The 15,295-nt window shown below is 48.2% G+C and overlaps 1 protein-coding gene across 1 annotated transcript in view; it reads left to right on the top strand.

Moving 5' to 3' along the window:
• The window catches only part of toporsa (topoisomerase I binding, arginine/serine-rich a), a 6,613-nt gene extending 5,252 nt beyond the window's left edge, over positions 1-1,361 (top strand). Inside the window, 1 exon segment of the mRNA XM_060924907.1 lies at positions 1-1,361. This exon segment is cut by the window's left edge and continues 1,258 nt beyond it. The gene's annotated coding sequence lies outside the window, so the exon portion shown is untranslated.
• The last annotated feature ends 13,934 nt before the right edge of the window (positions 1,362-15,295 follow it).

Here is a 15,295-nt window from a genome sequence, read left to right as displayed (position 1 = left end):
CGTCCCACCCCCACTCGAACCTCACGCTTCCAGACAAATCGCAGCAAACCAGCTGAGCCTCAGCCAACGAGTCGCTCGCCACGGTTCTGCTCCTCCACAGGGCCGTGAAGCTGCTGTCCTCCACTTCATATTCTTGTGTCCAACAGATTTGATGTGTAAAGTTGTATAAATTGTGTCTGAAAAATCCAGATTAAAGTGTATAAATCATTTTTATGATATGCTTCATTAGGATGATGTAATTGACATCATGTCTACTGTGTTTCTATGGAGACCGGGGAACTCCTACCACCCTGAGGCTTCGACCATGATGGTGCTGCTGGAAGGAAGCGCTTATTTAATATGAAAGACAATCTGAAATTCAGAGTTTATTTAATTTTGATGTTGGTGTGATTGCGCAATGTGACCACATGAGGGCGTCATGCAGCGGTGCACTTTATTACAAAGATCAAGTCCATACATTTAAAGCATGTCCTGTATGATTAAATTTAACACCAAATATCATGTATCCTTTCAGAGGAAGTGACATAAATCACTTCCTGTCACACTGATTTTGTCACAGCTGTTCATATAGTTTATAATTTTCTTCACTGGAGCATGACGAAGGTTCTGTTGTGGTTTATGAAAAATGTCTGAGTGCAAATTCAGAATGTGATTTTTATACCTGAGTGGTGATGATAAATCAGTCAGTCACACCACAGGAGGTAAACAGTTGTAAAAATGTTTCATGGACATTCACCTGCTCACCACACCATGGTCAGAAAACCAGTTTATACCAGCTTTAAAAACGACACACATGGGGAGAGTGGGGGAACTCGGGACGCATTCTTAGTTTGTGTAGATTGTGTGAAATTCTTTGCAGGTCACGTCACACTGATATTGATGAGAGTATTTACTACACCCTCTTTGCACAACATGAGTGTCTCAGCTTGTCATATATACTGGCCTTCAGGACTCACTTTTACTCTCATTATGTTTTGAGGGGAGACTTGGGACAAAAAATACCTAGCTTAATCCTACATGTTTAATTTTTATTCATTAAAACTTGTCCCATATGAACTGTATGGACACACGGCGCTGATACAACGATAGAAAAATGTCAGTTTACTTAAAATCTAACTCAAAACAGTTCCACCCTCAAGAAGGAATGAAATAAGTTTAAGCCTCAGGCAGGGACACACCCACATTTTTAACAAACATTTTAAACAATTTTATATTTGTAAACTTAAAAAAAAGAATCCCAAAATACCACCCTATAACATGATGAACTGTCCCAACTCTCCCCATCTGGACATTTTGAAAAAAATATCCTTAAATGTTTTTCTCCAGAATTTAAGCATAATAAATGATACGATATATACTAACTCTTGGCTACAGACTTTAATTCCTAACTAATCCCCAATTTGCCGGCAAACATTACACCATAGAATGGAGGTGAAAGAGAAAATACAAGTTTCGGTTGATAAAATATTGAACTGCACAAACCTTTAAATAATAAATATAAATATTGTCTAAGACCTGCAATCATGTGGCGGCACGGTGGTGTAGTGGTTAGCGCTGTCGCCTCACAGCAAGAAGGTCCGGGTTCGAGCCCCGGGGCCGGCGAGGGCCTTTCTGTGTGGAGTTTGCATGTTCTCCCCGTGTCCGCGTGGGTTTCCTCCGGGTGCTCCGGTTTCCCCCACAGTCCAAAGACATGCAGGTTAGGTTAACTGGTGACTCTAAATTGAGCGTAGGTGTGAATGTGAGTGTGAATGGTTGTCTGTGTCTATGTGTCAGCCCTGTGATGACCTGGCGACTTGTCCAGGGTGTACCCCGCCTTTCACCCGTAGTCAGCTGGGATAGGCTCCAGCTTGCCTGCGACCCTGTAGAAGGATAAAGCGGCTAGAGATAATGAGAATGAGAGACCTGCAATCATGGCAGTAACAGGACTCCTGCTAGCTCTCAAAGTTTTCCTGCTTTTACATTATTTAAATGTCTCATTACCAATTAAGCATATTCCTAGTTTAAAGCATAACTGCCTGCAGTCACTTCATGGGAGCTTTTGCTATCCCAGTCATCTACTTAGTCAAGAAATCCTTGCAAAGTTTACTCATATTGATTACAAGGCGGCAAATTCAAATTTGAAGCGTCAACGATTTATATCTGGTCATGAAACAGTCTCCTTTGAAGGCCCCACTCCTGTGAAGGACGGCCCCATGAGGACAGTTGAGGGTTATACCTGTTAAAACTGTTAATATTATAGTCAGGCTGTCTGTTGTTGCCCAAATGAGGATGGGTTCCCTTTTGAGTCTGGTTCCTCTCGAGGTTTCTTCCTCATGTCGTCTGAGGGAGTTTTTCCTTGCCACCGTCGCCACAGGCTTGCTCATTGGGGATAGATTAGGGATAAAATTAGCTCATGTTTTAAGTCGTTCAAATTCTGTAAAGCTGCTTTGCGACAATGTTTATTGTTAAAAGCGCTATACAAATAAACTTGATTTGATTTGATTCCTTAAACATGTTGTGGCAGCGGGGGTGTGGCTGAGCGTCGGTCTGTGAATGGAGGGCGGAGTCAGGGAAGGTGAGTGGTCGTATCGCTACACCTGTTGTCCATTAACATGTGCTTGTGTGTCTCTTACAGTGACGGCGCCCTATAAATGGAGAGAGAGGAGGAGAGATTGGGTCCGAGAACTTCATGGGGCTGTTCCCTTCTGCACTTTTGGGTTTCGGCACCACTGTAGACAATTTCCGGATGTGGGTGGAGCACAGAAGTACGGCAGGCGGTTGTTTGCTTCTGAGTTATTTTTTATTTCTGCTTTTCGGCTCAAACACACACTCATACACACAGATTATTATCAAGTTCTCGGCCCCGATCTCCCCTCCTCTCTCCATTTATAGGGCGCCGTCACTGTAAGAGACACACAAGCACATGTTAATGGACAACAGGTGTAGCGATACGACCACTCACCTTCCCTGACTCCGCCCTCCATTCACAGACCGATGCTCGGCCACGCCCCCGCTGCCACACATGTATTTGCTGTCTACCATCCTCATCTCATCTCATTATCTGTAGCCGCTTTATCCTGTTCTACAGGGTCGCAGGCAAGCCGGATCCTATCCCAGCTGACTATGGGTGAAAGGCGGGGTACACCCTGGACAAGTCGCCAGGTCATCACAGGGCTGACACATAGACACAGACAACCATTCACACTCACATTCACACCTACGCTCAATTTAGAGTCACCAGTTAACCTAACCTGCATGCCTTTGGACTGTGGGGGAAACCGGAGCACCCGGAGGAAACCCACGCGGACACGGGGAGAACATGCAAACTCCACACAGAAAGGCCCTTGCTGGCCACAGGGCTCGAACCCAGACCTTCTTGCTGTGAGGCGACAGCGCTAACCACTACACCACCGTGCCGCCTGTCTACCATCCTCTTATTATCAAATGATGTTCACCTCCACCCTGGACCTAATGCCCTCAGACTAGTGATGGGAAGTTCGGCTCTTTTCAGAGAGCCAGCTCTTGTGGCACGGCTCTCAAAGAAGAGCCAGCTCTTTCGGCTCCCAAACGGCTCTTAATTTATTATCATCTGTAGCCTCATATTTTAGCCTAACTTGGCAAATGTGAATGCTTTCTGTGTTGATAAACCATTTTCCATTTAGTGTTTTTATGAGAAACCTTATAATTGCCTAATTTTGTGTTTGTTCTGTTACAAAAGCAGGCATTCTTACTTTTGTTTAATATTTTAATCAAACTTTTAATTTTAATTTAACACAAAAACAAATGAACAAAACACTGCAAACAAATCCACAGAACAGAAACAGAACCAAACTCAATAACCAAACAGTATGTCCTCAGTGCAGGTTGGCATTCAAAAAAATCAAATGCCTCAGCTTGGATGGGCTGATGCGGTTTCTCCTCTCAGTTAGTATCTGCCCTGTTTTTAAGAAGACTCTCTCCTTGCCACAATACACAGTCTCCCCTCCATCACCTTCACCAGGTGTGAGAAGACTGAGGCCTTGGCCTGCCACCAGCTCAGTGGGTCTTCTGCTCGTTGGATGAGGGGCTCCTCAAGATAACATCGCATGTCCATTATAACATCAGCTGTAGTATTTCTCCTTGCAGCATCTCCTGTAGCTCTTTCATCAAAGAGCCTCCACACAGCAGAAGTTTGTGGCTCCTCCTCCACTTGGCCCTCTAATGGAGCTGGCTGGCTGCTGGGGGTGCATTTTGCTGCTGCGGCAGTTATTCTCTGAAGTGCGTCATCAACAGCTCTGGTGTCACTGAATGCAAGCTTTTTAAACCTAGGCTCCAGTAATGTGGTTTCTGAAAGGACAGTGTTGAACTCCATACACAGAAATTTTCGGCCCATGGCTGAACAAAGAGCTGCAACCGATTCCTTTACTTTCTGCACAGTTACTATCAGTTGGTGTTGAGCTGTTACCCGCTGAAGACCTTTGCAAAGCAGGAGCATTTTGGAAGCTGTGACATAGCTGAAGGAGAGAAAAGTGCTGGGGTAAACAGCCATAGTAAAATTGCTGGGGTCATCTGCTTTGGTATAAACTGACTTATTTTGCTTTGAGTTGCAGTAGGAGGGATTATACTTGCACTACTAGTAGCTGCTGCAGCAGTTGTTGGTTTGGGACCAGACACACCAGGCCCAGTAGACGTTGAGCCAGCTTGCCCTCTCTACTCCAACTGCACTGGGGGATGGACAGTTCTGATGTGTCTGTGCAGGTTTGTGGTGGAACCTGCTTTTACTGTTATTTTCATTTTATAGTGAAGGCACTCTGCTCTGCTATTCCCAATATCTTTAAACTGCAGCCAGATGCTGCTTCGTTTAGAGGCGTCAGTCATATTTACGTATTTTTGTGACGCACTCGCACTCTCCACTGTCTCACTCACTGACGGGGACAGACAGACGCTCCACCTGACTGTCGCGTCTGTCCCCCTCTCTGTTTTCACATAATGGTATGATCCTATATCCTCACATGTGATTGGCCACAAGGCCGCCATACTGCCAATCTAAACAAAGTTCTGCCATGAGCAGAGCTGAGCCACTGAGAGTGAGAACTGAGCAGCGAAAGGAAAAAAAAAGTGGGGAACCGGCTCTCACTCGATGGGAGTTGGCTCTTCTGATTCACTACAAAGCATCTTTGTGCATGACACATCACTACCTCAGACCTTATTGTGGAACCTGTACTTCGATTATAAGGAGAAATAAATGCCATGTTTCTTGTTCAGGTTGTACGCATACATTTAATCGGAAATGCATATCTGAACTTCAGTTTGGTACTTTGCCTGCAGGAAGTGATTGGTTTTGTGCTAAATGTTTCTGTTTACTCCCCCCTCTGAGTCATTCTTTGAGTCAAAAGACAAAACAAATATGGATCATCTTCTTCTTCTGGCTGTTCCCGATTAGGGGTCGCCACAGCAGATCTTTCATCTCCATTGCTCCCTGTCTTCCACATCCTTCTTTACCACACCTGCCACTTTCATGTCCTCTCTCACCACATCCATGTATCTCTTCTTTGGCCTTCCTCGTTTTCGTGTGCCTGGCAGCTCCATCCTCAACATTCTCCTTCCAACATGCTCTGCATCTCTTCTCAGGATGTGCCCATACCATCTCAGTCTCATCTCTCTTAGCTTCATTCCCAAGCTCTCCACATGTGCTGTCCCTCTGATGTGCTCGTTCCTTATCCTGTCCAACCTCGTCACTCCCATCGCAAACCTTAACATCCTCAACTCCGCCACCTCCAACTTTGCCTCCTGTCCCTTCGTTAAGGGTACGGTCTCCAATCCATACATCACAGCTGGTCTCACTACTGTCTTATACATCTGACCTTTCACTTTTGCTGGGACTTTCCGATGACAAATGACTCCTGAAATCCTTCTCCAACTGCTCCACCCTGCCTGCACTCTCTTTCTCACCTCACTATCGCAGCCCCCATTTTGCTGCACAGTTGACCCCAGGTACTTGAATTCACCAACTTTCTTTATGTCGACTCCTTGCATCTTCACGACACTCTCATCCCCATTCTCACTGATGCACATGTATTCTGTTTTGCTCCTGCTCACCTTCATTCCTCTTCATTCCAATGCATCCCTCCATCTCTCCAAACCCAGCTCAACCTCCTTTCTACTTTCACCACATATCACAATATCATCCGCAAACATCATGTTCCATGGTGACTCTTGCCTCACTTCATCCGTCAAGCTATCCATCACTATGGCAAACAAGAAAGGACTCAAAGCATATCCTTGATGAAGTCCCACCTTCACCTTGAACCATTCAGTCGTTCCAACTGCACACCTCACTGCTGTTTCACTGTTCTCATACATGTCTTGCACCACTCTAATATACTTCTCATTCACTCCACTCTTTCTCATACAATACCATAACTCATCTCTCGGCACTCTATCGTATGCCTTCTCTAGGTCTACAAACACACAATGTAGCTTTCTCTGGCCTTCCCTGTACTTCTCCATTAACATTCTTAAAGCAAAAATTGCATCCAATGTACTCTTCCTTGGCATAAACCCGTACTGCTGTTCACAGATTGCTACCTCTCTTCTCAATCTCGCCTCCAATACCCTTTCCCATAGCTTCATGGTGTGGCTCATCAATTTTATCCCTCTGTAATTACTGCAGCTCCGTACATCTCCCTTATTCTTGTATATTGGGACGAGCACACTCTCCATTCATTCGGCATTTTCTCATTCTCTAGGATCTTATTAAACAATCTCGTTAGGAACTCCACAGCCATCTCACCCAAACATCTCCAAGCCTCAATCGGGATACCATCTGGTCCGACTGCTTTCCCAGTCTTCATTCTTTTCATGGCTGCCCTCACCTCATCCTTACTAACCAACTCTGCTTCCTGATTTGCTATCTCCAACGAATCTGACCTTTTCTCTCTTGGTTTCTCCTCATTTAATAAATCCTCATAGTACTCTTTCCACCTTCTTAATACACTCTCTTTGTTTGTCAGCACATTTCCATTTACATCTTTCATCACTCTTACCTGCTGTACATCCCTCGCTTCCCTGTTTCTCTGCCTAGCTAGTCTGTACAGGTCTTTCTCTCCTTCTTTGGTCTCCAGTCTTTCGTACAACTCCTGGTATGCATCTGCTTTCGCCTTCTCTACCGCTCTTTTTGCCTTCTGTCTCGTCTCTCTGTATCACCGCCTGCTTTCCTCGTCTCTCTGATCGTCCCAATTCTTCTTTGCTCGCCTCTTCTCTTTTATAATTTCCTGTACTTCTTTGTTCCACCACCATGTCTCCTTGTCTTCCTCCTTCCCGATGACCACCCTAGCACCTTCCTTGCTGCCTCTCTTACGAGTGTAAGGTCCTCTAAAATAATACTGTATTTTATACTCTATATTGGACTGACCTACTGTATTTTCTATGTTAACTAACTCCATTTACCATAATGCCTTGTGGTTTAGAATATTTTCACTGCTGTGATGTGTTATGACATATGGTAAATTCAGACCAATCATATTTATTTGTTCTCTGTATTTTTATTTTAATTTTGTTATCAACCAATGATAATTTGTACATCAGTAATGCCCACGAAATCGCAAACCCTCTCAACATTCTATCACCTCGTGAGAGATGCTCACACCAGTCCGTGTCAAGCCCTGGAAGAGAGAGGATCCCGTTTTCTACAGTGTGTCACTGCTGGTTTGGGGAGACTTTATAGCTTGTAACTTTGACCTGTGTAAGTCGGTGATCATTCTAAGGGAATCTTTGCTGTTTGTTTCTTTTTTTTCGCGTTTTGAAGTGGTAAGGTTAAATTAGTTGTCCTGCTGTTAGCTACTGGGGTTAGCTGTCTAGCTAGCATAAGTTACTGCTACACCACTGGTGCTTAGCTGACTGCTGTTAGCAGTAGTGGAACAACTGCACACAAGGCCCTGGAGCAAAACACCAATCAGGGCCCCCCCGCCCATTGTATCATGAATGATACACCCTCATTGTGTAAGAACGTCTTCAACTACAAAGCTGACACGGAAACCTGCGTTCGTCATTAAAAAGGCATTCGTTGACTATTTGAGGGATGTTAAGCACTCTTGCTTGCTCATTCTCAATTGATAAAATGGCCAATCCACAGAGTCTCTCTTGACCCATTGCGCTCCTGAGATAATTTTTTATTAATTTTAATTTGGAGAAAGAGCGCTCTGCTGTCGCAACTGAGACGGGGAGAGTGAGAAAAAGCAAGAAGGCCATGCACACCTCACTAAATGTAGAAGTTACTGCTGGGTGATCTACTACTAACAACCTGGCCAGGCTAAGCACAGATGTGTGTCTCGCTATCTGCTCCTTGAAACAAGCTGTGGCAGCGGGGGCATGGCCAAGCAGCAGTCTGTGAATGGGGGTCGGGGAAGGTAAGTGGCTAAGTCATTACACCTGGTGTCAATTAATGTGTGTGTGTGTGTGTGTGTGTGTGTGTGTGTGTGTGTGTGTGTGTGTGTGTGTTTGTTTGGTGCAGGGATGGAGTATAAAAGGAGGGGGAGAGCAGAGAAGAGCTGCCCTGGCCAGAACATGTGTGTGTTGCATGTGTGACGGTGTGAGTGAGAGAAGCTGAAAAGCTGAAGATAAAAAGTAAAATAAAGTGTCTGTGTTAACGCCAACTCTCGCCTGCCGTGCTTCTGTGCTCCACCCACATCAGGGATTACTACAGTGGTGCCGAAACCCGGGAGCGCAGAAGGGAACCACCCCATGGAGCCCTCCCCATTCAAAGAGCTCATCCTTGCCCTCGCTACCGCCCAGCAGAACCAGCATCAAGCGCTGATCACCCTCTGGAAGGAGCAGCAGCAGCGCTTCGAAGCCTTGATGCTGGCCCAGCAGGAAGATCGCCAGGCGTTCTGGCACCCGCTCATGTCAGCAGGGCCATCGGCCACCGCTGCTGCCACCCTCACAAAGATGGGACCGCAGGACGATCTGGAAGCGTTCCTCACTCTCTGTGAGCAAGCAGCCGAGGCGTGGGGGTGGCTGCAGGAGCAGCGCGCGGCGCGCCTCCTCCCGCTCCTGACTGGCGAGGCACAGCTTGCAGTGCAGCAGCTCTCTGCCGACAGCCGGCTGGTCTTTGCTGACCTAAAGAAAGCCATTCTGCAGCGGCTCGGCCGCTCCCCGGAGCAACATCGTCAGCGCTTCCGGATGCTGGCACTGGAGGAGGTCGGCCGGCCGTTTGCATTCAGCCAGCAACTCCGGGACACCTGCCGGCAGTGGCTGAGGGCAGAAGACCGCGACGCTGATGAGATCATCGATCTGGTGGCACTGGAGCAGTTTATCTCTCAACTTCCGGAAGGAATGGTGGAATGGGTCCAGTGTCACCGCCCGGTGTCGCTGGAACGAGCCATCGAGCTGGCAGAGGACCATCTGGAGGCGGCTCCGACAGCAGGCAGACAAGGTGTCTCCCCTCACTTCTCTTTTCTCTCTCTCCTGTCTCTTGTCCCCCTCTCCACCCCGTTCCCCTGCCACAAAGGCAGCAGCTGGCTCCTCCCCAGCCGGCCCGTCGCACCCGTGGTGTCCTCCCATCTCCCTCTTCTGTGTCTGTGTTGTCTCCCCCTCAGGTGAGTGACACCTATAACACCAGTGCAGAGGGAAAGCCTGGGCTGGTGTGCTGGTGCGGCGGGGAATTGGAGCATCTCCAGAGTCAGAACTCCGCAAGGGAGGTGGGTGTTGTCATCCGGATCCCTGATGCGCCAGAAACCGCCCCCGATCAGGCAGGAACGTATCGCATACCGCTGAGTATTCAAGAGGATACATGTCATGCTTTGGTGGATTCCGGTTGTAATCAGACCTCAATTCACCAACGCCTAGTGCAAGGTGAGGCATTGGGGGGAGCACAAGCAGTGAAGGTGTTGTGTGTGCACGGGGATGTTCACCATTACCCACTAGTGTCTGTCCATATTCTATTCCAGGGCCAAATGCATAGAATAAAGGTGGCGGTTAGTCCTCGTCTTACCCACTCGTTGATTCTGGGTACTGATTGGCCGGGATTTAAAGAACTAATGGAGTATTTAACACATAGTGGGTCCTGCCCTAGTAGGTCACGGGAAGATCCCGGTGTGGCATTGGCTGGAGAAGCTGTCACAGCGCCGTCTACATCAACACCGCGTCAGAGTGAGGAGCAGCCCCCTCCTCCTCCCTCTCTTGGGGATTCCCTTGGGGATTTCCCGTTAGAGCAGTTGCAAGATGAGACTCTGTGGCATGCGTTTGACCAAGTGAGAGTAATTGATGGTCAAACTCTTCAGCCAAACACTGCACCGACCTTCCCCTATTTTGCCATTATTAAAGACAGATTGTACCGAGTGATGCAGGACACTCAAACTAAGAAACGAATAACCCAGTTGTTAATCCCAAAGAGCCGTAGGGAACTCGTATTCCATGCGGCTCACTTTAATCCCATGGCTGGACACTTTAGGCAAGACAAAACACTAGCCCGAATAATGGCCCAGTTCTATTGGGATTCGCGGGGATGTCCATCGGTGGTGTGCGGTGTGCCGTGAATGCCAATTAGTAAATCCTGCAGCCACTCCAAAAGTGCCATTGCACCCTCTTCCTCTAATCGAGACCCCGTTTGAGCGAATTGGGATGGATCTCGTCGGGCCATTAGATCAGTCAGCATGGGGATATCACTTTATTTTAGTTCTAGTGGACTATGCAACGCAATATCTGGAAGCAGTGCCTCTCCACAATATCTCAGCATGCAGTATTGCGGAAGTGCTCTTCCGCTTTATCTCCCAGGTCGGGATTCTGAAAGAAATCCTGACAGACCAAGGCACCTTGTTTATGTCCCGCACACTGTGCGAGCTGTATGGGTTACTGGGGATTAAGTCTGTCCGCACCAGTGTCTATCACCCACAAATGGATGGATTAGTAGAGCGATTCAACCAGACACTCAAAAACATAATCCGGAAATTCGTTAGTGAAGATGCGCGTAATTGGGATAAGTGGCTCGAACCCCTGTTATTTGCAGTACGAGAGGTCCTGCAAGCCTCCACAGGGTTTTCTCCCTTTGAATTATTATATGGGCGGAAGCTGCATGGCATTCTGGATGTGCTGCGGGAAAATTGGGAGGAGGGACCTTCACCAAGTAAAAATGAAATCCAGTACATTCTTGACCTGCGCGCAAAACTCCACACCCTCACGCACCTAACCCAGGAGAATTTGCGGCAGGCACAAGAACGTCAAAGCCGGCTGTATGACAGGGGCACACGCCTTAGAGAGTTCACACCGGGAGACAAAGTACTCGTATTATTGCCAACATTGAGTTCTAAATTAGTCGCCAAGTGGCAAGGGCCCTTCAAGGTCACACGGCGAGTCGGGGACGTCAACTATGAGGAGAAGCGAATGGATAGGGGTGGGGCAAGTCTACCACCTCAACCTTTTAAAACGCTGGAATGAGGGGGTCCCTGTGGCGTTGGCGTCGGTAGTCCCAGAGAAGGTGGAGCTGGGGCGGGAGGTAAAAAAGATAACATCTCGGACCACTCCAGTCCCTTGTGGAGACCACCTCTCGCCGACCCAACTCATGGAGGTAGCCAAGGTGCAGAAGGAATTTTCCGACGTGTTCTCGCCCCTTCCAGGTTGTACCCACCTCATAGAACACCACATCGAAATGCCTCCGGGGGTGGTAGTGCGTAGCTGCCCTTACCGCTTGCCCGAACACAAGAAAGAGGTTCGGGATGAACTCGAGGCCATGCTCGAAATGGGTATAATTGAGGAGTCCCACAGTGACTGGAGCAGCCCAGTGGTCCTGGTTCCCAAGACCGATGGGTCGGTCCGGTTCTGTGTGGACTATAGAAAGGTCAACTCGGTGTCTAAATTTGATGTGTACCCAATGCCTCGCATTGATGAGTTGCTTGATCAGTTAGGCGCCGCTTGCTTTTATTCGACACTGGACCTAACCAAGGGATATTGGCAGATCCCCTTGACTCCTCTATCAGTGTTGCCAGATTGGGCTTTTTTTTTTTTTAAAGATTTTTTTTGGGCTTTTTTCACCTTTATTGGATAGGACAGTGTAGAGACAGGACAGGAAATGAGCAGGAGAGAGAGACGGGGAGGGATCGGGAAATGACCTCAGGCCGGAATCGAACCCGGGTCCCCGGATTTATGGTATGGCGCCTTAGCTACCTGAGCCATGATGCCCCTAGATTGGGCAGTTTTAAGTGCATTTTGGTGGGTTTTGAACATATTTTGGGCTGGAAAACGTCAGCAGTATCTGGCAACACTGTCCTCTATCCCGAGAGAAAATGGCCTTTTCCACACCGTTTGGTTTACACCAATTTGTCACGCTCCCTTTTGGGTTGTTTGGGGCATCCTCCACCCTCATGCTGCCTACACGGCTGCCTATCTAGATGACATAATAATCTACAGTCATGATTGGCCATGGCACTTGGAACACCTGAGGGCCATTCTAAAGTTGCTGAGGCGGACGGGCCTCACAGCTAACCCGAAAAAGTGTGCGATTGGGCAGGTGGAAGTACAGTATCTGGGGTTCCACTTGGGTCATGGGCAGGTGCGTCCCCAAATTAACAAGACTGCAGCGATTGCGGCCTGCCTGAGGCCCAAGACCAAAAAGGAGGTAAGGCGGTTCTTGGGACTGACTGGCTATTATCGTAGGTTTCTACCTAACTATTTGGACATCACCAGCCCGCTAACCGACTTCACTAAAAAGGGGGCTCCAGATCCGGTCCAGTGGACGGAGCAGTGCCAACAGGCCTTCTCTGAGGTAAAAGCTGCACTGTGTGGGGGGGCCACTTATACACTCCCCTGACTTCTCTCTCCCCTTTATTTTGCAGACTGATGCATCGGACAGGGGGCTGGGGGCCGTTTTGTCCCAGGAGGTGGAGGGCGAGGAGCGCCCGGTGCTGTACATCAGCCGAAAGCTATCGATGTGCAAAAGCAAGTACAGCACAATTGAAAAAGAGTGTCTTGCCATCAAGTGGGCGGTCCTCGCCCTCCGATACTACCTGCTGGGGCACCCTTTCACTCTCTGTTCGGACCACGCACCCCTCCAGTGGCTCCACCGCATGAAGGATGCCAATGCGCGGATCACCTGTTGGTATCTCGCTCTCCAGCCATTTAAGTTCGAGGTGATACACAGGCCGGGGGCATAGATGGTGGTGGCGGACTTCCTGTCCCATTGGGGGGGGGGGGGAGTCAGCTTCAGGCCGGACGGCTCCCCAGCCTGAGTTGGGCGGTGGGGGTATGTGGCAGTGGGGGCGTGGCCAAGCAGCAGTCTGTGAATGGAGGGCGGGGTCAGGGAAGGTAAGTGGCTAAGTCATTACACCTGGTGTCAATTAGTGTGTGTGTGTTTGGTGCAGGGATGGAGTATAAAAGGAGGGGGAGAGCAGAGAAGAGCCGCCCCGGCCAGAACACATGTGTGTTGCGTGTGTGACGGTGTGAGTGAGAGAAGCTGAAAAGCTGAAGATAAAAAGTAAAATAAAGTGTCTGTGTGAACGCCAACTCTCACCTGCCGTGCTTCTGTGCTCCACCCACATCAGGGATTACTACACAAGCCCTAAATGACACTAGTTGTCCAGGAAAGCTGGAGTCAATATCCCAGCTATAGTGATCACACAGTCGACGGGCCACCATATAGCTCTTCGTCCTTGGCATGCTGGAGCGTATTTGGATGAACAGCCTCAAACAAATGAGCAGTCCGATTTAAACTGACAAACCTTTGTGACAGCTGCTGAATGATTACATCAAGGCATGCATAGAACACATTCACCCAAAAATAATGTTCTGCATCGGAAAGCCGACTGTCTTTGCTAAGGTGATCAAAGTGGCACTTCACTTTTTTCAACCTGGTGGCTACAAATTGCATTTGACTGCCCCATTTCACAGCTAATGCCAGAGTGGAAGCCTTTTCCTCATCAAACTGCTCCCTGTACTCCTGTAGAGCTCGTACAGCATTCTGCAATAATGCAGACGCTTTGAGGAGATCAATGGTCTTCTCCTGCAGTAACTTTGAGATGGCATTAGTGCACTCCAAAATCTTTGTCTGAAGGCTGATTAAAAATCTCATCTCATTATCTCTAGCTGCTTTATCCTTCTACAGGGTCGCAGGCAAGCTGGAGCCTGTCCCAGCTGACTACGGGTGAAAGGCGGGGTACACCCTGGACAAGTTGCCAGGTCACCACAGGGCTGACACATAGACACAGACAACCATTCACACTCACATTCACAGTCAATTTAGAGTCACCAGTTAACCTAACCTGCATGTCTTTGGACTGTGGGGGAAACCGGAGCACCCGGAGGAAACCCACGTGGACACGGGGAGAACATGCAAACTCTGCACAGAAAGGCCCTCGCCGGCCACGAGGCTCGAACCCGGACCTTCTTATTGTGAGGCGACAGCGCTAACCGCTACACCACCGTGCCGCCCCTGATTAAAAATATGAACTGAAATTTAGTAATGGCCTTTTTAAGTGCATCTGCCTCATCTCGTTCATTCGTTTTCTTGCTTGTAAGTGAGAGCTTTAATGACGTCTCCATATCTGTACTTTAACGCAACAAGCACATCGTAGCGGGAGGACCAGCGGGTTGGGCAGAGGCATTTCAAGGTTATGTCCCTGCTCTCTGGGCTCAATAAGTCGCTAAGTAATGCCCATCTCTTAACACTGTTGGCAACCACATCATAAAACTGTCTAATCTCTGGGATAGCTTTGACAGAATCATTCAGTACCAAATTCAGACAATGAGCCGCACAGTGCACGTACAAAGCAAGGGGCTCTCACGCCGCTATTCTCGCTTAAACACCAGAATAAATTCTGCTCATGTTCGCTGTGCCGTCATAACCCTATCCACGGCATCTGGAGAGATCTAAGCCATTCCCTTCAATGAAGCTAATAATTCGGCCCTTCAGTTCAGAAGCGGATGCGTTCACAGTTATCTCGAATCCAAGAAAAGCCTCAACTATCCTGATTTCACAGAGTTTTTATTTATTTATTTATTTATTTATTTTTTAGCCATGATAAGAATGTGTAGCAAAAATGAGAGATATATAAGTCAACTAGTCTGTAATCATGTGAAAGCTTGTAGGTTTCAAGGAATTTCCAATGAAATCACATAAGCCACATTTATTGGGAGGGCCTGAATGTCAAAGGGTGGGGCCCTGTACAGCTAGGGGGAGGGCCCAAGGCCCAGGGGCAATGTCCCTGCCCGCCCCCCTTTAGCTGCGCCCCTGGCTGTTAGCTCTACATCCCCTCTGAGGACTGTCGTTCCCCCAAGGACTCCTCTCGTTTCTCTGGTGCTGGGCCCACCAGAGAGCTGCAGCTGGGGCTAACACCTGTCTAGGAGACCA

The sequence above is a fragment of the Neoarius graeffei genome, chromosome 7 (assembly GCF_027579695.1).
Source record: "Neoarius graeffei isolate fNeoGra1 chromosome 7, fNeoGra1.pri, whole genome shotgun sequence".
In the NCBI taxonomy this organism is placed as follows: Eukaryota; Metazoa; Chordata; class Actinopteri; order Siluriformes; family Ariidae; genus Neoarius; species Neoarius graeffei.
The sequence above is the reverse complement of the archived record's forward strand: the minus strand, read 5'-3'. Positions and strand labels throughout refer to the sequence as shown.